Genomic DNA, 25,548 nt, shown 5'->3' with positions numbered 1-25,548 from the left:
AATGTGTTTTAATGGTACAGTTCTTGGGTTTGCAGATAATGTGCTTTGCAACCAAATATAAAGGGTGAGGGGGAGCAACTTCTGGGAGGTAAAGGAAAAGCAGCCAGACTTCATGGCTTTGTTTCTCTGTCTGGAATGCCAATTTTCAGACAACCATGGCCACACGTCTGTGCTTTATCCCTGCCCAGGTCACTAGGCTCAGTCCCAGATTGTACTGCCCACTCCTGCAGGAATGCTCACTAAATATCTTTGCTCCTCCTGGCTGAATGGCATGCAAGCCACAACCTAATTCCTCTTCTCTTCAGGTTCAGTGAGATCCTGGCTTCAGGGCTACATTGTGTCTCCTTTGAGCTCTTCTCTCTTCAAGTCTACCACTTGCCTACTTTTAGATGTTTCAATGCATGGATTTCTCAGATGAGTTTGTGTGCTGAGCAGGGAATCCTTTGTTGAATTTTAGCTGTTCAAATTGTTGAAACATCAAGGGGAGAGACCAAGGGGATCTCTCACACCTGCATTCCTCAGACATCACCACAATAACCTAATTTTTTGTTTTATCTTTTGACTATAAAAGCAAGAAAATATGGGTCCTCATGGAAACACTGTATATTTTCTAGGAAGCAAGTCAAATTCTTTTCAAGAGGATAACTTATATAAGGGTAACAAAGTACCTTTCTGAGGAAATCTTTGCAATTTAACTGTATCTCACCTTTTCCATGTCTGTCCTTTTGCATCTGATTTATGCTTCCTGCATGTGGTCCATGCACCAGAGTTAGTGTGTGCCAAATATTCAATGTGTTCCCCCATATATCCCAGCCTTCTCTGTGGTGAAGTTGGGGCCATGTGACTTAGTTTGGCCAATGGGCTGTAAGCTTAAGTGTCACTTCTGAGCTGAGTTAATTAAAGTTGGGGGTGCTTCCTTCATTGTTCTTCTCCTATGCTGCTACAAGTGGAGAGGCCACAGGGTGAGAACACGTTATTGCAAGACTGACAGAGCTGTGTCCTCGAGTTACCTGTTGGAGCTGAGCTCCTACAAACTCATAGCAGGCTTTGTGTGAATTAAAAATAAATCTATGTTGCCCTGGCCAGTGTGGCTCAGCAGTTGGAGTGTTGGCCATGCATTAAAGGGTCACAGGTTTGATTTCAGGTCAAAGGCACATACCTGGGTTGCAGGTTTATTCCCTGGCCCTGGTAAGAGTGAGTGGTGGAGGCAATCAATTGATATGTCTCTCTCACAACAATCTCTCTCTCTCTCTCTATCTCTATCTCTCTCTCTCTCGCTCTCTCTCTTTCTCCCTCCCTCTCTCCCCCTCCCTTCCACTCTCTAAAAAAAAAAAATCAATGGAAAAATTATCCTCAGGTGATAATTAACAACAACAACAAAAACCTATGTTGGCTAAGCCACTGAGATTTGGGACTTTATCAGTATTAGCAATGAGCACTAATTACCCCAAGTAACTCAATGCATAATCACAGGGCATTAGGGCAGAAAGGAACTTAAGGGATCACCTATATCAGTGTGCTTCATACTTTTGATTGGAGTCATCAACAGAAGATCTTTATTACATGAAATATGAAATAGTTAGACAAAAGTTGGCTTTGCTGGCAGTGTTGGTGGATCTCCTAGAATCCTAGACATGTCTCTTCTTACTCTCCTCCCCCTTATCTCCACTTTCAGCTACCAAATAATCTCAAACATTTATACCTCCATAAATATACTGATCAAGGACACCACAGGACACAATTTAAAAAGTATGCAGTGATCCCACTTCTAGGAATATACCCTAAGAAACCTGAAACACCAATCAGAAAGAATATATGTACCTCCATGTTTATAGCAGCACTATTTACAATAGCTAAGATCTGGAAACAACCCAAGTGTCCAACAGTAGATGAGTGGATTAAAATGCTGTGGTACATGTACACAATGGAATACTATGCAGCTGTAAGAAAGAAAGATCTCTTATCCTTTGAGATGGCATGGAAGGACCTCGAGAAAATTATGCTAAGTGAAACAAGCCAAGCAGAGAAAGACAAATATCACATGATCTCACTTATTTGTGGAATATAATGAACTAAACAAACTGTTGAACAAAATTAACCCAGAGACAAAGAGGTGGGGTACAGACTGACAAGCCTCAGAGGAGGAGGGTTTGTGGGGGAAGAGATAAACCACAGAACTTACATGCATATATTCATGACCAATGAACATAGACAACAAAGCTGGGGATAGGGCAGGGGGAAGGGGAGGAGGGTGTCAATGGGGGAAAAATAAGAAACATCTGTAACAAAAATAAATTAATAATAAATAAATAAATAAATAAATAAATAAATAAATAAATAAATAAATAGACTGCAGTATCAGACAGAGTAAGTACTCATTAAATATTGTTCAATCAAAAAGAAAAAGAAAAGTACTAATTTAGTCTAACTCCTGCAATTTGTAGAAGTTCTAGGAGCTTATATGGTTTGTTCAAGTTTTTTCCCACACATAGAGAGCAGAACCAGGGCTTTTTCCCCTTTCTCTTTCTCTTCTCTCTCTCTCTCTCCCTCTCTGCCTCTCTGCCTCTCTCCTCTCTCCCTCTCTCCCTCCCTTCCTCCCTTTCTCTTTCCCTTCGTGTGTGTGTGTGTGTGTGTGTGTGTGAGAGAGAGAGAGAGAGAGAGAGAGAGAGAGAGAGAATTTTTTCAACCCACATCATGAAATGAAGATTTGACTCTACCAGATGAAGTTTTGGAAAGGAAGGGCTGTGATGATGGTTTCTTGGTTCGCCTGTATGGCAAGCCCTGTTCGCTGCCCAACTGTTAACGCTCATTGGTTGGATATTTATCAAAGGATGCATCAATGTTTGTATATACCCAAGAAACCAATAAACAATTCAAAATATAAGTGGTGCATTCATATTGGAAATCAGTTTGCCATTACAATTGAACTCCTATAAAAAACTCCTACTGCTGAAAAACTACGCAACTCTTGTGGCCCAGGAACTCCAATCTTACTTGTGTATTCCCAAGAGAAACACATGCACTTGTACAACAGATCTTCCATTCAAGGCTATTTTTATCAGCCTTGTTCACTATAGAAAGAACCTATTATGAATAGTGATTTTACCTTGGAGAATTAATGACTATGATGTACATTTCACAGAAGTGAAATGAACAAACTATTTTAATAGACAGAAAACAGATGAATCTTGGCAATGCAATATTTAAATATTAATTCCCTAAACATTACATGTAGCATGATATTTTTTTCATAAATTTAAACAAAAATTGTGTGTGTGTAAATGCATATATATAATACACATGGAAGCAATACATATGTATTTCAGATGCAGAAAGGAAGAGATTAGTGATAAACATATGATTTGGGATAATATGTAGCCTGGATTGAGGGAGGAAAAAGATGCCAGTCACTATTTCCAAGGTCTTAGCTTTTGCTTTAGATTCTGTATTCACAACCTTATTATTTTTAGACAGACCAAAAATATGGACTAACAATGATCCCGTGATTTGAACCTAAAGCTGTGATTAAGTTAATTCTGTGTCTTAGGTCTAAAGGAAAATAATAATGTTGAAGAACCCCTATAAATTTAAGGACAAAAAAATGGAGGAAAAACTTGTTTTCCTACCCCTCCATAAGCTCATCACATACACACTTACCTACTATTGGTTTAAATATTAAAAGAAATATTAGCAAATATTTTATAATATTAGTAGCTTTTGTAAAGAAAAATAACTGTTCTGCTACCTAAAGAGTACAAGTGATCAATGATACCCAATCTAAAAATAGCATGGGCTTTCACACCCCAAGGAACATTCAATTATGGGTGTTCTAATACTACACTCTCATACTCTTTACCAAGAGAGGATACAATGGAACCCAAATGTTTTAAATTGAACAGCTTTAGAATGCATTCCAATTCTCATTTCACATCCACAAAACTAGCATGGTGCACTCTCACCACATCCACTCTCACCAGCTGTCTCCTCTGACAAGGTGGGTGACTTGAGCACATCACCCCATGGGTTTTTATACCCTATTCTCCCCATTCATTGTTGTGAGCATGAGAACGTAAGTAAAAGTATCAGTATAAGGTCTAATCCTTAGTGTTTTTCCAAGAAATGTTGATTAAATTTTAATCTCAGAGTTGACAACAAGGAAAAGATTGTTGAGATGCACAGTTAGTAATACTTCAGGCAAGCTACAATGTGATGATACAGATGTGTCCTTTACAAATGAATAGTTCAGCCTCACTCCTCCCATTTCCCCAAATCTGTTTATCCAGAAACACAGAGACAGAAAAATGCATACACATTGGTAATCTGTACGTGTAATTTAGAGACTCTCTATTAAATAATCAATGTTCATTTATAGAATATTTTTAGTTTCAGAGTTATTATTTTGTTCTATGTGGCACTATTATAATGAAGGTAATGAATTTCATCTTCATTTTTGTGCTAGAATTCCATTAAAACATTTTCTAAAACTAGGGAATTAATAAACCATGAAAACTTAATTGCATTAATTATCCTTTCTCACCCTCAAATGTTTTATAATGAAACTAACTAATAGATGTAATAATGAAGCAAAGGAGAAGTTGGATTTGCACATTTTATAAACATGCTCATGAAAGTACTGTGCTATTTTGTTTGGAATGGTAGTTAGGTTAATCATGTGTTGAAGAAAGAGAAAGCCCTCTTTCCTTGGAGCAGAGAAGGACAAAGAAGGGTGACTTTGAAATAAAATTCTGGCTGTCCTTTGCTCTTCTGTGGGAGAAACTTTCAAAAAAATATTCATGTTTACAGATAGAGTGATTGTGAAATGCAAAGCAGATTTCCATTGACCTTCTCCCCTGTGTCACATAAATACATTAAATTTACAGAGTTCAAATCTAGACAGATTGAGAAAACCCTTTTCAGGCTTTAGTTAATGAAATTTCCTGAACTTGATTTGTGATATAAAGACTTTGCTTAAAAAGAGTGGAAAAGGCTAAAGCACTTGATCAGTCTTTGCTCCTTAGTTCCCAGGAATCCCACTCTTCACAGGATTGGGGGCCCTGTGCTGCAAACCCTAGATACTACTATTCAGGGTAAGACAAACGCTGTCCTTGGCACTCCTCCTCACTGCCCTGCCTTCGCCACCATCACCCCCTCAACATGACATATAACTGAGACTGTAAATCCCTGACAACTGTGAAGCAGCACAGTGTATTTCAAAATCAGTGTTCCTCCAAACAATGTCTTATTGAGTGAGGAATCTAAAATATTGTAAGTTAAGTGGAAATGACATATTGGCCTCTCAGACCAATTTGTTTATCATAAAAGAAAATTTTACATCACACATATCAACAAAGAGTAAGTCAAGGTCAGTCTTTTCTCTCCATTAACTGAACATTGTGACCTATGAAAAATATTATCACTAAGTTATAAATTCAGAAAATAAATGATACTTTTTATAATTCAGAAGAGGAATCAAAAGGAAACTTCCAAGAACTGTTTGATATCGTCAATAAAATTTAAGAGACATGGTCTCTATGAAATAGAAGAAGACTGCAATAAATAACGAGTTGAGGAAAAAGTCAAATGAATGCGATAAGGATGGATTGCTTAAAAGAAATGCCTTAGCCAAGTTAAAATTCATGTTGGAGTGCGGCTGTTGTGGCTGAGTGGATTGAGTGACATCCCATAGAATGAGAGGTCCAGGTTCAATTTCTGGTCAGGGCACAGGCCTGGGATGTGGGCTCGATCCCCGGTAGGGGGTGTGCAGGAGGCAACTGACTGATGTTTCAATTTCCCTCTTCCTTCTGTCTCTCTAAAAAATTATTTTTTTAAAAAAAGTTTCATGTTGGAGACTAGCAAGAAGTGTCAATTCCAAGGAGATATGTGTCAGTGAAGTGTGTGAAAATTCATGAGACTTCTCAGAACTCAGAAGAATAGGAAAAAATTAAAATAATGCAAGTGATACCTGATGTAGAGGATGAAAAACAAAAAACTAAAACACACAAAGAACTATGTATTTTTCTTAAATGCAAAACCAGAAGAATCAGAACAAAAACAATCAGAAATAAAGCACAATCAATATTTTCTGAGCAAATTGAAAACACTTGTGTTCTGAGAAAGATTGATTTAAATAAACCTATTGGTAAATTTTGAACTGTGAGAAAAAATGAATTTCTGGTATGTTTTAAAACTGTAAGAATAAAGAAAAAAAAATGCATATATTAGTTCGCATTTAAAAAAAAAAAAAAAAAAAAAAAGCTGTTCTCCACAAATAATCCAAATCAAGCCAACTTCAGACATTTTCACCATATTATAAAAATACAAGGGGTCAAGGAAAAAACATGCAAATCATGATAAGAGAAGATTATGGCACAAGTTTTAAAAATTTTATGAAAGCTGTTTTTCATGAACTAAGGCACAAAGAAAATGTTCTGAGACATATGAGTGATCATAATACATAGTCTTTGCATGTTAAGGTATATGAGGGGCTACTCTAATTGACCCACAAATAGAACATGATCGATGATTCAGAATTGCCTATCACTATTGTATGCAGCAAAACCAGTTTTAAAGGGCAAGAGACTGGCATTTCCTCTTCTGCCTTCCTACCCTCTGGGATGTTCTGTCATGGCTGGAGCTGGGACTATAAGGAGGAATCAATGTGCTGAAGGGAATGAGGCAACAACATAGAAGTCATTGAAATTTCTAACCCTCAGAAGGCCTTACCAGCCCTGGACTTCCTAAAATGGAGGGGGAAGGGAGGTAAAGAGAAGAGAGGAGAAAAGGAAGGAGAGGAGGGTCCATCTTCATCCAAACTGGGTCTCACAACTATCAGTCTCAATGAGATGATCACTTCAAAAAAGCTCTTGTCGAACTTCCAGTTAGGATGTTGGTAGGTAAACACAGTATTCACATTCTCCCACAAACACATCAAAATTAAAACTGAACTACAGAACAACTATCATTCAGAACTGCTTGAAATTTGGCTGAATAAAGTCATACAACTAGGGACTTAAAGGAAAAGTCACATCAAGACTGGTAGTAGGGACAGAGATGCAGAACAGACTGGTCCCATACCCATGCGTGGTGGATAAAAATCAGGAAGGATATCTTTTAAAAAAATTTTTTTTTCTTTATTGGTTTTAGAGAGAGAGGAAGGGAGAGGGAGAGAGAAATAGAAATATCAATGAGAGATAACATCGATTGGCTGCCTCCTGCATGTCCCCCACTGGGGATCAGGCCCACAACCTGGGCATTGAACCAGTGACCTCTTGGTGCATGGGTTGATGCTCAACCATTGAGCCACACCAGCCGGACTGGAAAGGATATCTTAGCTCTAGAAGTCTCCCCTAAGGAGCAAGTGTCCCAGCCTCACACTATCCCCCCAGTCCAGGGCTCCAGTCCCAGGAAGAGAAGTCCCCATAACTTCTGGCTGTAAAAACCAGTGGGTATTGAGGCTGAAGAAAATGGAGGGCTTCTGGAATACCAGACACTTCTTCTTAAAGGGCCTGTGCTTGGACTAACCCAGACTCATTCCCTCCAAGTTCCAGTACTGGGGCAGCAGCTTGAAAGGAACCAGGGACATAAGAGGAGGAACTGAACTGTCTTGTATTAGGATGAGAGCTGGAGGGGTAGCTTTCTCCCAGACAGAAGGGCTGGCAGAGGCCATTGTTCCTTTGATAAACCATCCCTAGACAGAGCCAGCAGGTGAGCACCATTTATGAGACTCCATCAACCTGGCTCACAAGATTGGCCCTGCCCTGGTGATTCACTGAGGTCATGCTCCACCTAAATTTTGGGCTCACTCAAGCTAATCCCAGTGGCTTTTTCACAGAAGTCCTGTCTTGGCTCATGCATCAGATTTCCCTAAAATCTCTTAAATAAGCATCATCTGGCATTAGTATGCCCTGTAGCTCTCACTAAGTGGCCCCAGGTCCTGCACTAGCAGCAGCTGGCCTTGGTTTGCAATTTGGCCTCACCTGGGCACCTCCAAGTCCAGCACAAGTAGCAACCATTTGCAGTTCCCTTTGTACCTCATGCTGGGTGGACCCAGGCAGAACATAGGTGGCAGCTGACCTTAGCCTGCACCTCCTGAGAGATCCCACAGCCAGAGCACTGGGAGAACAGCTTCAGACCATGTTGAATCACCACCACCCAACCACCTCCACAGGTGACTCACTCAAGGGGTGGATTCAGCAGACAACAGAGCCTTGCTGAAGTGAATCCTGTTCTATGGGTGGACTCCTGAACAGCTGATCCTCCATAATGGTCAGAGGTCACAGCTAGCCCTTGCAGCTGACTTGCCTGGGGATAAATCCCTCCCATTGACATGCCAACAGCAATCAAGGCTCAACTACAACAGGAAGGTGTACACAAAGCACAAGAGGGTTACACCCAGAGGACCCAGCTTGGGTGATCAGGAAGGCTGTGTCACTGGACCCTACAGAACACCTCCTATATAAGGCCACTCCACCAAGCCTGGGATCTTTAGTAGCTCTACCTAATACATAGAAACAAACACAGGGAGGCAGCCAAAATGAGGAGACAAAAAAACATGTCCCAAATGAAAAAAAAAAAAGAACAAAACTCTGGAAGAAAAAAATTCAAACAAAGGAGATAAGCAATCTACCAGAGTTCAAAACACTTGTTACAAGGATCCTCAAGGCACTTAGGGGAAGAGTAGGTGAACTTAGTGAGATAGAATACAACAAAGAGATAGGACACATTAAAATGGAGATAGAATACATAAAAGAGAACCAGTCAGAAATAAAGAATACATTAACAGGAATGAAGGATATATTACAGGGAATCAACAAGAATCAAATCAGTGATTTGGAATTAGAGAAACAAATAACACCCAATCAGAATAGCAAAAAAAATAAAACAAAAAAATAAGAATAATGTAAGGAGACTCTGGGGCAACTTAAGCATACCAATATTTGTGTTATGGAAGTGCCAGAGGAGAAGAAGAGAGCAAGAAATTAAAAACCTATTTGAAAAAACAATGACAGAAAACTTCCTTAACTTCATGAAAGAAATAGACATCCAAGTCCAGGAAACACAGAGATGAACCCAAAGAGACCCACACCAAGACACATAATAATTAAAATGCAAAAGGTTAAAGACAAAGAGAAAACCTTAAAAACAGCAAGAGAAAAGCAATTCTTATCTACAAGGGAGCTCCCATAAGACTGTCAGCTGATTTCTCAACAGAAACTTTGCAGGCCAGAAAGGAGTGGCAAGAAATAGTCAGTGATAAAAAGCAAGAACCTACAACCAAGATTACTCTACCCAGGAATGCTATTATTTATCATTGAAGGACAGATAAAGAGCTTCCCAAACAAGAAAAAACTAAAGGAGTTCATCGCCACCAAACCAGTATTGTATGAAATGTTAAAGGGTCTTCCTTAAGAAGAAAAAAAAATTAAAAATGTGAATGATAAAATGGCATTAGCTACATATCTATCAACATTTGAATCTAAAAAACAAACAAACAAACAAAAAACAAAATAAAGATCAATCAGAACAGAAACATACTTTTAGATACAGAGAACATTCTGATGATTACCAGATAGAAGGGATGTTGGAGAGATGGGTAAAAAAGGTGAAAGGATTAAGTACAAATTGGTTGTTATAGAATAGTCACGGGGGTGTAAAGTACAGCATAGGGAATATAGTCAATAATGTTCTAATAACTGTATGGTGTCATGTGGGTGCGAGATTTATCTGGATGATCACTTAGTAAGTTATGTAATGTCTAATCAATGGGGTGTACACCTGAAACTAATATAATAATATATGTCACCTGTAATTAAAATTTTTTAAATGATTAGAAAAACGAAGTATTTCAAGCAAAAAAAAAAAATAAGGCAGAGACAATTATTTTTGTATCCGGTAAGAACACTAAATAAAATGCAAAAAAAAAAGCTCCAAAGATCAATAATAAATATTTTGTCCTTCAAAAGAACCTCTTGCTTTCATGAGCAGTATGGCTAACCAGTGATCTGCTGAGATCTTATGAAGACTCAGAATCTTTCAGAACATAGTGTTCTTAGATATTATTATCAATTTATTAAAATTTGCCTTTAAGATAAAACTATTTGACAGCACAGGGTTAAAAAATAGGACTGTAAGCTAGAGAAGATAATAAAATGAAAAAATTTTATTAAAAACTTTAACAAATGAGACCTAAAGATAAAGATTTGGAGAAACTTTTAGTTAAGACTGATTTATTGTGATATATTCCCACTGTGAATATAGTTATGCATCTCATGAATACATAAAAAGCCCTGCTGTAAATAGGATGTTACAAGGCTGGAATACATGTGGACAGATTGGAAGGCAATATGCAAATTTGAAACAATTTTTGATGGTTACCAGTGACTATTTAGTTTTCTTTTTTTAATGCAATTTTTATAATTTATAAAGGAAGAGAAGAAAAGACTGCATGATTTAAGATAGATCATTAATTCTATACACTTTTATTACCCTAATTTAGAATTAAATTCAATATAATAATTTGTAGAATAAATAGGATTAATGACATGTTCTGATCCTATTTCCAATTCAGACTAGACCATTATTTCTCTATTCAGTGAAGCCTCTCATCTTAATAATTTACTTCTTTGTGCCATGTTTTATTTCTTTTTTTTTTTTTCTTTATTGATTTGAGAGGGAAAGAAACATCGATGAGAGAGAACATTGAATGGCCACCTCCTGCATGCCCCCCACTGGGGATTGGGCCCACAACCTGGGAATGTGTCCTGACTGGCAACCTCTTAGTACCTGGGTCAATGCTCAACCACTGAGCCACACCGGCTGTGCAGTGCCATGTTTTATTTCAACTCAAAGCAATAAAAGTATGGCTAAATCACTGATTCTTTGTGGAATATAAAGATAGTGGGATTCCAATAGTTTCTGTAATATTATTTATCTTTGGGATATCACTATAGGTCTTAAAAGTAAAAAAAAAAAAGAAGAAAGAAAGAGAGAGAGAGAGAAGAAAGAGAGAGGGGGAGGGAAGGAGGAAGGAAGGAAGGAAGGAATTAAAATCAGGGGATTAAAATTGCAATTTTTAACTGAATTTAATACTTTGAACTCAATTCATTTAAACTTATTTTTGCCAACTCAGATGCTAATGGCCTCAAATCCAATTATTCTACAAACCTGTCCACCTGTAACAGCCTAATGCCAAGTAGAAGGTTTTAATTAAAAAAAAAAAAAAGTATTTTATGGGATGGCAGAAATTAGAGAAGAGGATAAGATGTGATTAAGTCATCCAGTGATGGACAGGGCTCTAGAGGATTCACCTTTCCTAATTACACACATTTTAGCCAACCAACTCAGCCTAAATTTTCTCTTAATTGGCTGTCATAGTTTTTAAACCATAACTAGAAAACTTAATTTACACTTGGGTTAGAGAAATATTAGAAGTAGAAGTCTAATAAATGTGACCGCGGTGATCATTATCAGCATAACTGATCACAATGTCATCTACAATTACATAAGAAACTAAATGTCAAAGAACAGAACCGTTCCCCTAGGCAGCTTTAAAACAAGGCCACCACTTCTCTTTCTGTCTATCATTTTATCTTTCAGGAATGAAGACTCCTACTTTAGCTCTAAACTTACTTTTCATAATTCTCCTTTAGAAATAAATACATTTAAAGGACAAAACGGATTGCCAATCCATCTCCAAAGAAATGTAATCTCTTGTTTTTAAGTCAAACTCTAATTTCTATTGTGTTAGAGACATTTTCCAATTGTAAGTCTATTTGTTATAACAATTTGGTATATCTATCAAAAATACCTGACATTCAATCCAAGAAAAGATTTTGTGAGGTGTGCTCCAGCTGTGAGGATGTATCCAGTGAAGTTCAAGTCTATTTGCAGAGCTTAGTCCCCCTTCACTCTGTACCCCCAACCCTAATTCCTGGCTCCAAAACAAGGACTTATTTCGCTGTCCCACCTTCCCTAGATTGCCACATATTTTCAAAGGTCCAATTGCTTCTATCTTTGTTAGTAGCACCCACAATAGTAGTTAGACTTTTTTTTTTTTTTTTTAATCCTCACCCGAGGACATTTTTCCATTTTTTGTTCAGATAGAGCGGGAGGGAGAGAGAGGAAGAGAGAGAGAGAGAAACATCGATGTGAAGGGACACATCGAGTGGCTGCCACCTGCACGACCAACCAGGGCCAGGGAAAAACTGCAACTGAGGTACATGCCCTTAGTGGGAACCGAACCCGGGTCTCCCTGTACCGCAGGCTGATGCTCCAACCGCTGAGCCAAATCGGCCAGGGCATAGAGTTTTTCCAATAATTAAATCTGAACAAAACAAGGTTATTTTTTTTTAAAGTATATGTATTAACTTTTGCTCCCCTGTCTTCATCTCCTAAATCAAATAACAACAAATAGAATTTTTAAAGAAAGAGCTTTTTCTAAATTCATAATATTTGAAAGAACTTCAGGAACTTACATATGAAACACAAGGGTATATGAGGTAGTCAACAAAGATAAAAAGGGAGGGTTTTGTTTGCTTGTTTGTTTGTTTTTGTTTGTTAGTTTTCTTCTAGGAAAAAGAAGGAGTTAACTATGCCAAGAGGACTATAATTGCTCTGTTTGAATATAAAGGTAACTTGGGAACTCCTAGACAAGAAAAGCAAAAAAGGAAATGCACAAAGTGATTGTAGAAATATTATTAGATGATAAAAGAAAATAAGCTAGTAGTTCACGTTTTCCAGGACCCAAATTCTAAAAAATAAAATTATCACATGAATCTTTTTGAAAATAAACACTGAGTAATATAATGAAAAACATCTTCATCCGGCCTGGCCACTTTGGCTCAGAGAGCGTTGGCTCTGGGGACCAATGAGCGGTTGGATTCCAGTCAAGGACACTACCATGGTTGCAGTTCCTCCCTGCCCTGGTCAGGCAGCCAGTTGATGTGTCTCTATCACATCGATGTTTCTCTCCCTCTCTCTCTCTCTCTCTCTCTATTCCCCCCCCCTCCCTTCCACTCTATCTGAAGATAAATGGAAAAATATCCTCAGGTAAGGATAAAAAAGAAAAAAAAATGTTCATCTGAAGTTCTGAAAAAGGATATGTACATTTGTTTTATTTCTAGGGTAATCATATATTTTTGAAGCTTTAACTAATGTAATTATTTAATAATTTTTAAAATAAAATTATTTTCTCTGAACTACTTTTTATATTTATATTCCAAAACAATCTATTCTAATGTGTTTCTTTTTTAATATTAAGGCACTAGGTAATAATCCATGAAACTGAAAAAAGATTGCTGTTACTGCCTTTTATGTTTTAAAGTAAAAAAAAAAAAAAAAAAGACAAATGTAAATGATGGATTTTATGCATAAAAACAAAAAGCCATAATATAAAGTTTAAATCATATTAATCCAGAAGTATCCTTTTTTCTTGTATATGATTGATAATATTCTCCACGTTCAGAACACATAATAAAATAAAGAAGTCAAAGGGTGAAAAACATGAATATACACTTTTCAAGTAAGGAGCTGACTCAGAAAGCTCCATTTACATACCAGAAATGGAGCAACATAAAAAAAAATAAAGTACTTTAAATAGAAGGCATTATACTGCTATTTGGTCTTTGTTCTGATTAAAGACAAAGTCCAACTATTTCCAATTATTAATAGCTACTGAATTTTTTTCCCCAGAACCAGAATACAACATCATGACTTTATTTAAAAGACTTAGATACCTAAAGGTTATACATTTTAAGCTCACTGCTTTTAAATTTGTTTGGTTAGGAATATTTTGAAATGTGAAATGCAGTCACCAAACTTAGTTTTATTTTATTGTTTTGGTAAATGCCACACTCAAGATTTTCTCCTTTGCTTCACATACTAATAGTTATATAAATATATTTTGTATACTTCACCTAATAGGACTCCTAATTCATACCTTCTTCACTTAATTTTTAGGCTTATATTGAGAAGGGTCTCCATGGTTACTGATTTTTCAATGAAATGGAATTTGACTTTTTTTTTTTTTTTTTGGTCAATCCTCACCAGAGGATATTTTTTCCATTGATTTTTAGAGAGAGGGGGAGGGAGAGAGGGAAGGAGAGAGAGAGACAGAGACAGAGAGACAGATAGAATGTGAGGGAGACACACTGATTAGTTGCTTCCCACATGCACCCAACCAGGGCTGGGATAGAACCTGCAACCTAGGTACATGCACTTGATCAGAATTGAACCCAAGACCTTTTAGCCTACTCTAATCACTGAGCTACAATGGCCAAGGCAAAATGGAATTTGATTTTAAAGAAATTAAAAGGACATCTCAAGACTGAAATTCTGTTGTTCCACCTGAACTTCAAACCTCTTACTTAGATTAAAATGTATATCCATGTTTTTTAGTCTTCCCTAGATTACAAGCATATATCAATAGGAATTTTACCAAGGCTTGAGACTTCATAATCATAATCATCATCACTAGTGTGTGACACATCTAGCCATTCAAATATTTACTGAATGAATGAATGAATCACCAAACACCCATCTACTATGTTCCAAGATTATGCTTCATATGCATTCTTCATGTATGTGTTTCAGGTTCGCTCTTCACCGCAACATTGCAAGTTAGAAAATATAATCCTTATTTACAGAAGAGCAGAGAGATGTGTGGAGGTTAATTCCCAAACAATTTCATGCAACTAAGAGAGACAGAATTAAGATTCATGCTTTTTCTTTTTTTCTGGTTCCAAATTGGACTATTTTTCTACTAATCCTGCTACTAAAGGTATTAAGGAACTTATGATATCTCTTCAAATAAATTAAAAATTCTGTCAAGTGCAAGGAGCAAAGACCAGAAAGATGAATGGATATGGGCTCTCTGCTCAAGGAGCTTGTAATCTGTTGAGAAGACAACTGTGTGTACAGCTAATGATAGTACTATGGTGGAAGCCAGAATGGGGTAAGTGTGGCAGTACTAATGTACAGAGTAATGCAGAGGACTGAATAAAGGATAAAGTTACTTCTGAAAGGAAAGGGGTCAACGAATGGTTCAGAATGAAGAATAATTGGATAGGCCTTGAAGAGTAAGTACAATTTGACAGGTAAGAGAGGGAATAGCAGGAACAAAACCTAGGATGTAGAAAGACACTGTATGTTTGTCACTCACATTAGTGTTCACTCACTCACTCACTCACTTACTCACTCACTCACTCAGTAACTTATTGAGGAATGTAAATGTTGGGCAAATATCGAATTGGACAAAGTCCCTGCCTAAAAGAGCTTGCATTCTAGAGGTGAATGGAGTAAAATTTCCAAACAAATAAATGAACAAAAATGTTCAGAGAGTGGTAAGTTTGAGTAAATTAAAGCAGTGTTTTGGACTGAGTAGCCAGGGAAGTGAATAGGGTAAAGTGAAAGAAATTCTATAGTGTCTGCTAAAATTAGATATTCACATGTGATTTGACCTAGCAATCTTTCCTTACATGAGAATATTTGTTCAAAAAATGCTTATTGTTAACAATAGCAACAAAAACAGAGCAGTTATAATCTTAATAAGTACCAGCTAGTATGAAACATTATGCAGCTATTTAAAAGAATGAGTTAGATTCTCTTTTTTATTCACCTCAAAGGATAGCCATGATACACAGTTATTATAATAAAGAGCAAATAGGAAAATATAATCAGATTGAGAGAAAAAATGATTTGATTATATTTACTATTGTGAAGATAAGAACACATGCACTTTTAAATACTGTTGATAGAGTATAAACAGAAGACTTGACAGTATCTACCAATGTTAAGAATACTTGTGTGAAATGAAAATTAAAACAATGATGAGTATCACCTCTCACCTGTCAGAATGGCTATCATTAACAAATCAACAAACAACAAGTGTTGGTGAGAATGTGGAAAGAAGGGAACCCTTATACATTGATGGTGGAATTGGAAATTGGTACAGCCACTATGGAAAACATTATGAAGTTTCCTCAAAAATTTTTAAATAGAACTAATGTATTAAAATTTTTTTAAATTTAAATGCTCACATCATTTGATCCAACATTATTAAAAATCAAATACTCTAAAAGATTCTTCCATTTTTTGTATTTTAAGAATATTTCATCTATGGTTTCCCTTATGTTAACACATATTTTTTAAATTTAATGTATTTGTATATAAACCTATGAAGAAAACGGGATTTTTTTTCTTCCTCCTACCTCATAATCCTCACTGAACGCTTACCCACTATTTCTTCTGGTGAAGTATTTGAGGATTTAGTCCTAGATTATTATTTTTTTTATTTTATTGATTGATTGATTTTAGACAGAGGAAGGGAGATTGGGAGAAAGAGAGATTGATTAGTTGTTCCACGCATTTATGCATTCTTTGATTGATTCTTATAAATGCCCTGGCTGGATTAACCCTAAAATCTTGGTGCATCAGGATGATACTCTAACCAACTGAGCTACCTGGCTATGCAGCCAGGACTTATGTTTTTTTATTGAAGCATATTATATAGACTTCACCACCTGTTTTATTTATTTACTTGCTCACCAGATCATGTCCTTCATCAATCCTTTTTGTCTTGCCAGAGCACAAGTTTAACACTTATTTTACAGAGGTCTGTAGACAATTGTATTTTTGAGTCTTAGCATATTTATTAATGTCTTATTTTATACTCACCCTGAAATGTTCATGTAACTGGCTATAACATATTAGATTCAAACTCAATACCCCTCAGAATTTGAAATTTTGTCCCACTTAGGATCTCATACTGTTAAGTCTAATACAAAGATAATTCTCATTTCTGTCTTTTTTTTTTCCCTTTGTAGATATTTGGGATTTTTTTTTTCTTTACCCATGCTGTTCTCAAAACATACCATTTTATGTTTAGCTTCATTCATTCGATAAGTATAACTGCGGATATAACTGCGGAGACAAGAGACAGAAGTATGTGTCTTTTATTATTTAATCCACTGGCCACTTGGAGGGTCCTTTAAATTGTGTTGCACCTCACTTTGAAATATTGGATAAATAATTTGATTACTTCTTCTATTTCACCCTCTCTGTTCCATGTTTGGAATGCTTAGAAGACAGGTACTTTGCACATTCTGGACTCATCTTCCATATAACATAAAATTTTTAAACATTTTTTACAACAGCCATTTTTAACATCTGTTTTTTAATTTTATTTTGTTGTTGAAGAAACCCTTGACTTTTTAATTCAGTCTTTATCTGTGTCTACTCTGCCATTAAGCTAACTAATGAGATATTGAAATTTCTACCAAGATATTTAAATTGGTGTAAGTATTGTTGTTAATCCATGTTGTTCTGTATGAATCAAATTCATCTGCTTTCTTGTATCCCATCAGCTTTCTTCCTGTCATGAATTATTATTTTATAATTATTTTAAAATTATCAATGATTTATAAATACCAAGATATTTATTTTTCTTCTAATAATGGCTTTTTTAAATAGATGTTATATCATCCTTCAATATCAATTATAGTTTCTTTCACTATTTTTGTTTAATCAACTGAATTTTCAGGTGTAGAGTCATCTATTTGGTGAATTTACCAACTCTCTTTGATAAAGATAGACCTTGAGGTCCTTGGTTCTCTGGTTATCCTTGCATTCCAGAGTCCATGTTGGACTCTGAGATGCTGGCTCCTTGCTTGGCTAGCTCCCTCGAGGGCTTGTGGGAGAGCACAGGGCATGTTTGTAGGTGAGATTTTTGTAGCTAGTCATCTGGTCCCTGGCTGCATGCTTCTCCTGGAGGTCACTAGCCACACCAGGGACTACCTCTCTGGCCTCACAGCCTACATACAGTCATCACTTCATCATGACAGCAAACTGCTGCTGCACACTGCTCAAACACTGGAGACTGGTTTTTATCCTCAGAAATAAATTACACTATTACTGATCCCCATGATCCAGAAGCCTCAACCACTTCTGCATTTGCGGCTCCCTTTGAGATGGCAGCTCCCAGGGAATCCCGCCACACGCTTGGTGGTGTGTGCACCTTCCTCTGGGCGATGCCTTTTCTCTAGCGCTGCTCTGCGTGACTCACATGCATCTGCTCTCCTGTTTTCCTACTCTGCTTTCTTCCTGTCATGAATTATCACTGCTGGATAATCAAGGTTATTTTTAAAAATACCTTTTCAGCCATTTTAAGAGATTTGGGGAAGCACAAGCATTTGTTCAGCCAACCATCTTTATTCAATGACTTTCTCTTCACTCTCCATTGAGCTGATTCATCAATAAATTTTTTTTTTGAAAAATGGTTACTTTTACCTAAAATATGAAAGCCAAAATATTGACTATCACCCTCATGAAATAATCATATAGAAGGCAAGCAAGCCAAGTCAGTTTTGTTTCTTGTTTTTCTTGTGCCTGATATTAAAGTATTATTAGCTTCAAATCGGCTCTTTCTTCACTTTTTGTGACTCTGAGGCTGGGACTCTGCAAGGCAGTTCTTTGCCAGCTAGATCACTTCCAGGCTCTGGCGACAGGGTGCACTAGGGAGAGGGCAGATAAGAGGAGAGAGAAGATGTACTTTCCTACCAGGTTATTCCTGGTCCTGTTTTGATTCCTGTTACCTAAGCATCACCCTACAAAGACGTGCCCTGCCGCTGGCTGACACAGCAGTCAATTGCAGTTAGATTTATTTTCCAGCACTGGTAGAACCAACCTCACCGTGGCCCCTCACAGGACCCCTGTGGCCCACGGGCACTCCCTCCACAGAGGGTTGGTTCCCAGTCCCACGCAGCACCTCTGGGGCTTTCCTGAGGCACAGACACAGCTCCCCAGAAAGCAGAGCCCACGCCCTGAGTCCCCCATCCAAGCTTCTACATTTTAATACTACTAACCTCTTCCTTTTATTCCCTTAGCCCTAGGGATGTTCTGTGAAATTTTACTGCTTCCTTTTACAGATTTTCAATGCCTGGCTGACATTCTTTGTATGACATTCTGTTAAAATTACTGTGGTTTCTGGCTCCTAAGTGAAGTCTGAATAATACGCTTCTCTGCCTATCGTGACTGACTTCAAGGGCCCGGTGCGATGTCCGTCTTACTGTCAAAATGACCATTTATTTTATTACATGTGCAAAGTACTATACACTATTGTATAGTTTATTGAAACATTTAAAAATATGGCTAAAGGAAAATGGACATGAGTCCCCTCTCTCTCATAACTGCCAAGCAGTTAGTTCAAGATGATTTTAAATGGATAAATAAATGCATTTCCTTAAGATTTCTCTCCAAACAAGTTTCTCTGAAGCACCCAAGTACCAGAATTCTTACGACATCTCTTTGGAAATCATTTCATTCCAATAGACTAATCATGGGTTACTTGTGTTAATGGGAAAGTGTTAATGTCAAACAATGAATGCTATTAATTGAAGTATAATTGTGCCTAGGTATTTACATTTCTTTAACTGTATTAGGCTTAACAGTATGAGATCCTAAGTGGGACAAAATATGTAGCAAATAAGAGCAGAAATGGTTAGATATTTATTAGGTTTATGCTTTATTTTTGTAGAAAATCAGTGTATGCTAACTGGCTTAGTAGACAGAAAGATAGAAGTCAGGAAAGCAGAAGAGACCTCAATATATATTATGAGCCTGACATTCATCCTGCTGCCCTAAGTAATTAAATATCTTAAGTCCAAATATATACTTCCTGTGGCAGCCCACCCTGAGTAGGTAGCCACATTGCCAGTTTTAATAATCAATAACTCCAGATTTTAAAAAAAAACATATAAGATATAGATATTTTTCATAGTTGACTTGCCAACAGGTACCAAGTACATAGATATTTTGATACTGGGATCACCTGTCAAATGAAAAGCCTGGCTTTTTACGTTAATGTCTCACTCAGACTCAGCAGTCATGAGAATATGGACAAAAGCCATGTCTTTCTAAGGTAATCACAGAATTAACAAAAGAACCTTGACTATTAGTGCCAGTATCATAAATGTACCCATTTATGACTACTGACTAGCAAGCTGGGTGGGGAAGAAAAGTTTAAAAGAATGACTGTTATTCTGCCACGATGATTTGACCACCAGGCTGGAACTGCCAGGCCACCTTTGAGAATGCCCTAAAATAAGATTTAGGTAGCAATGCAGCTTCAACATAAAAATTGCTTCTAGGCTGAACAAGTGAAAGTGAAAAGCTTATGTCTCTCTGTTTCATATAAAAATGACTGGGTGACATATCCTGAAAGGAAACTTTACTAAGAACTTTATCTTTAAAAATATGTTTCTGCTTTCCAACCAAGAACCTTCTGTTTGTTTTTGTTGCTGTCCAAAGAAAACCAAGTAATTTTTTAAACCTAAGATTAATTTATTTAAGGACCTAAAAAAATTTCACTAAAAACTGCCTCTTCAAAAATTATTCTTTGAAGCTTGTTATAAGTTCTTAAAAAGGTAGACTTTGTAACACATTTGTAATCAGCTTCATTTTTATCACTGTCTTCTGGTAAGAAGAGATCACTGATATGATTCTATGCATTGATACATAATCTCAAAATGCTGTCTCTCATCAGAAATCATTCTTAAATTTTTATTAAGAATATATCTATTAACCTGAGAAATATTTTTCAGCATCTTTTACATGGTGGTCACTTTTCTAAGCACAAGGTGAAATTTCCCAGGGATAACAAACACAAATAAAACATTACTTTTTGTTTTCTTTTTCCTACATTATTGAAATTCCAACTGTTTATCTTTTCTTAGTATAATGATTGTCAACAAGTGAGAGAAAGAGCAGTTAATAGCTGTAAAAGAGTGAATTCCTACATTGGAAATACTTGAAACCATAGGAAGAGAGGAAAGTCCAATTGAAGAAAATTCAGCTAACCTAACTTTAACAATTTTAAAAATAAAATCATCGTGTTTTACATTTGAATTAAATGCACATATTTTACTACTAGTTTTACTCACCACTATTACTTATATCCCACTCCATTCCTTGGATTCACTTTTCTTTTTGCTGGAGTCCATCTTTTATAGTAGTCTCAGGAAGAATCTGTAAGAAGTAAATTCTATTAGACTTTGTCCCAACTTTATTTATACTTACTCTTGAATGTTAATATACTCCTGAATACAGCCTCCAGTTATGATTCCTTTCCCTTCAGCCTTCAAAGATTTTATTCTATTGCCTTCTGGGGAAATAAATTTCACTGTAATTGTTGCTAGTTTGTAAGAAATTTGCAAAAATAAATCCTAATTAGATTTTCTCATTTTTTTGCTTAGGGTCACACCATGTACATTTCTGTAACTCTTGCCCTGTACAAAAGAGTATGGCTAAAGGAGCAAGCGGGATGCTAAAAACTAGGCCAAGGGGCACTCATTAAAGTCATGAAATTAAAGTACAGCATCTCTCAGAGGGCACTGTTTTATATTTCACAAATAAGTCTTATAAGATGACGTAGTGTCACTATACTGTAAAAAGGATTTTTACTTCACATATTCACTACTTTGGTCACTATCTACATGAAAATATATGTCTTTCTTCAAAACATACTCTCTCATTTCTTCAAATATAGCTTCTATCCCACTGTGTGTATGTATTGTTGTTAATCCTCAGGAAAATCAGGATATTTTTCCATTAATAGATAGAGTGGAAGGGAGGGAAGAAAAGAGAGAGAGAGAGAGAGAGAGAATCATCAATGTGAGAGAGACACGTTTATTGGTTGCCTCCTGCATGACACCAACTGATGCCGGGAATTGAACCTGCACCCCAGGTACATGCCCTTGACTGGGAACCAAACCAGTGACCCTTTGATCCTCAGGCTGATGCTCTAACCACCGAGCCAAGCCAGCCAGGGCCCACTGTTACATTTTTTATTTTTAGGACACATACTAAGCATATGTTGGAACTTTTCCATCTATTTCCTGATCCAGGTCTAACTTATTTTCTTAAAAACACTTGATGGGAAGAAAAAAAATGTTGGTGGAGTGAATGGAAGCTACACAGCTGATCTCCCAGGACCCAATGGGAATTACAACTAAAATAAAGACACATTGTTGGAAAAGCAGCAGGACAGGACCATATAACCAGGAACACAGGTAGGATCTGCTGAGGCACGAGAGGGTGGCGGGCTGAGAGCCCACAGATAACAGCAGTCTTAGCTGTGAGCAGCGCCCTTGGGGATAAAATACCAAGCCTGCTCCACAGCACAGAGGGCCAGGACAGAGCATTAAATTAGCCTCAGCCACTCACCTGGGGCTCTGGCAGAAGGAGGGTGAACTGGACTGGAACTCTGTGGGGACACCCGGGGTTTGGGCAGTGCTCAGAGATTTTGCTGAGTCTTGGTCACAAAGGATGGTGGCCAGCTTGCTCCTTCCCAGAGCTGTGAGGAAAAGCAGTAGCCCCTTCTTTGGGAGAGTCAGCCCCTTTCCAGTGAGGCAAAGAAATGCAAATTGAGGCTCATTAACAATCAGCATCTGTCCTACCCTCTGGAAATCCTCTTACACAGAACACCAGGGCTGCATTCCAAGGCCCTGAGTAACTGAGACTACTAGCCACCAGGAAAAAGCTAGAGGATACCTGAACCTTTCCTGGGCTTTCAAATCTACACAGGAAAATAAGACTTGACAGTGGTGTTTAATGTGGGCCTTCCCATGCTCATCCAAACCCAGTTGAGAGAACCACCAACAGTAAATACCAACACCCATAGGGAAACTTTGGCAGGCTCAAAAATCCACTGAGATAGCCAAAATGGTGAAACAAAGAAACAAATCCCAAAGGAAAGAACAAGAGAACTCTATCAAAGATGAGATCAATGAAATGCAGTTAAGCAAGTTATCAGAGGTAAAGTTCAGAGCCATGATCTTGAGGAAATTCAACAGCATAAGTAAGGACATCAGCACCATGAATAAAGATATAGAAACATTAAAAACCAACCAAGTGGAAATGAAGAATGACATAGCAGAAATAACGAACACATTGGAAGGACTAAATAGCAGAGTAGAGGAAGCTGAGGACCAGATCAGTGAATTAGAAGACAGGGTAGAAAAAAATCAATCAGCCCTGGCCGGTTTGGCTCAGCAGTTAGAGCGTCGGCCTGCGGTTCGGAGAGACCCGGGTTCGGTTCCCGCTAAGGGCACGTACTTCGGTTGGAGTTTGTCCCCGGCCCTGGTTGGTCATGCGGGTGGCAACCACTCGATGTGTCCCTTCACGTCGATGTTTCTCTCTCTCTCCCTTCCTCTCTCTCCCTCCCACTCTATCTGAACAAAAAATGGAAAAATATCCTTGGGTGAGGAAAAAAAAAAAATCAATCAGAAAACTAAAAGGAAAACAATTAAAAAACAGCAAGATAGCTTAAGAGAACTATGGGACAACTGGAAACATAGTAGCATTCATATCATAGGAGTCCCTGAAGAGGAAGAAAACAGACACGGGTAAGAGAATATATTTGAAGAAATAGTGACAGAAAACTTTCCTAACTTGGTGAAAGAAGAAGGCATTCAAGTTTAAGAAGCACAGAGAGCCCCAAGAAAAAGAACGCAAACAGGCCCACACCAAGACACATAATAAGTAAAATGACAAAAATAAAAGACAAAGAGAGATTCCTAAAGGCAGCAAGAGATAAGCAACAGGTTAACTACAAAGGAACCCTCATAATGGTATCATCTGACTTCTCAAAAGAAACATTACAGGCCAGAAGGGAATGGCATGAAGTAATCAAGGTCATAAAAAATAAGGATCTGGATCCAAAACTACTCCATCCAGAAAGGCTATCATTCAAAATAGAAGGTCAAATAAAGAGCTTCGCAGACAAAAAAAAAAAAAAAAACAAACAAAAAAAAGTCTAAGGGAATATATTAGCACCAAACCAGCACAGCAAGAAATGCTAAAAGGACTGCTGTATTTGGTAAAAGAAATAGAAAGAAAAATATAATCACACTAAACAAAAATGGCAATAAATAATTACATATCAATAATCACCTTAAATGTGAATGGTTTGAATGCTCTGATAAAAACATACAAAGTAGCTGACTAGATGAGAAAGCATGACTCATATATATGTTATTTACAAGAGACCCACCTCACAACAAAAGACTCACATAGGTTGAAAGTGAAGGGATGGAAAAAATCTTCCAAGCTAACAGAAAGAAAAAAAAGCTGGGGTAGCAATACTCATATCTGATAAATTAGATTGCAAAATAAAGGCCATAACTAGAGACAAAGAAGGTCACTACATAACATTGCAAGGATCTATACAACAGGAAGATATAACCTTGGTTAACTTATATGTACCCAATATAGGATGAGTCTAGCTAAGGGTTCATCAATCTTGTTTATCTATTCAAAAAAACAGCTTTTTGTTTCATTGATCCTTTGCATTGTTTTTCTGGTCTCCATATCATTTATTTCTGCTCTGATCTTTACTTTTTAAAAATAGTAACTATATAGCAATATATTTAAAAATATATTTAAAATCTTATGGAGGACTTCAAAGGAGAAATCAACAGCAATACAATCATAGCAGGGGACTTCACCACCAGGCTCGCATCACTGGATAGATCATTTAGATAAAAAATTAACAAGGAAACACAGACTCTAAATGAAGCACTAGATCAAATGGATTTCATAGATATCTACAGAGAATTACACCCCAAAACTGTAGAATTCACATTGTTCTCAAGTGCACATGGGACATTCTCAAAGATAGACCACATGTTAGGGCACAAACTAATCTCTACAAGTTCAGGAAGGCTGAAATCATATCAAGCATCTTCTCAGATCACAATGGCATGCAACTAGAAACCAATTGCAATAAGAACATGCAAAGACATTTGAAAATATGGATGTTAAATAGCATGTTATTGAACAATGAATGGGTTACCATGGAGACCAAGGAAGAAATTAAAAACTTCCTGGAAACCAATGAAAATGAACACATAACAACACAAAATCTATGAGATGCAGCAAAAGCAGCTCTGAGAAGGAAGTTCATAGCACTGCAGGCCGACCTCAAGAAATAAGAAAATTTCTAATTGACTACCTAACCTCATAACGTAAAGAACTAAAAAGCAAACAAAAAGAAAACCCCAGAGCAAGAAGGAAGGAAATAATAAAGATCAGAGCAGAAATCAATAATATGGAGACCAGAGAAACAATTTAAAGGATCAATGAAACAAAAAGCTGTTTTTTTTTTAAATAAACAAGATTGATGAACCCTTAGCTAGACTTACTAAGAAACAAAGAGAGAGAACCCAAATACACTAAATCAGAAATGAAAGAGGAGAAATAATAACTGACAGCACAGAAATACAAAGTATCATTAACAAATATTATGAACAATTATACAGCAACAAATTTGACATTCTAAGTGAAATGGACAAATTTCTAGAAACACATGGTCTCCCAAAACTGGACTAGAAAGAGATAGAAAACTTGAACAGACCAATAACAACACAAAAAATTGAAGATGTAATCAAGACTCTCCCAGCAAACAAAAGCCCAGGACCAGATGGCTTCATGGGGGAATTTTACCGAACACTCAAAAAAGAACTAACACCCATTCTCCTCAAACTATTCCAAAAAATT

This window comes from Molossus molossus, unplaced genomic scaffold (genome assembly GCF_014108415.1).
Source record: "Molossus molossus isolate mMolMol1 unplaced genomic scaffold, mMolMol1.p scaffold_m16_p_3, whole genome shotgun sequence".
Classification (NCBI taxonomy): domain Eukaryota; kingdom Metazoa; phylum Chordata; class Mammalia; order Chiroptera; family Molossidae; genus Molossus; species Molossus molossus.
The sequence above is the reverse complement of the archived record's forward strand: the minus strand, read 5'-3'. Positions refer to the sequence as shown.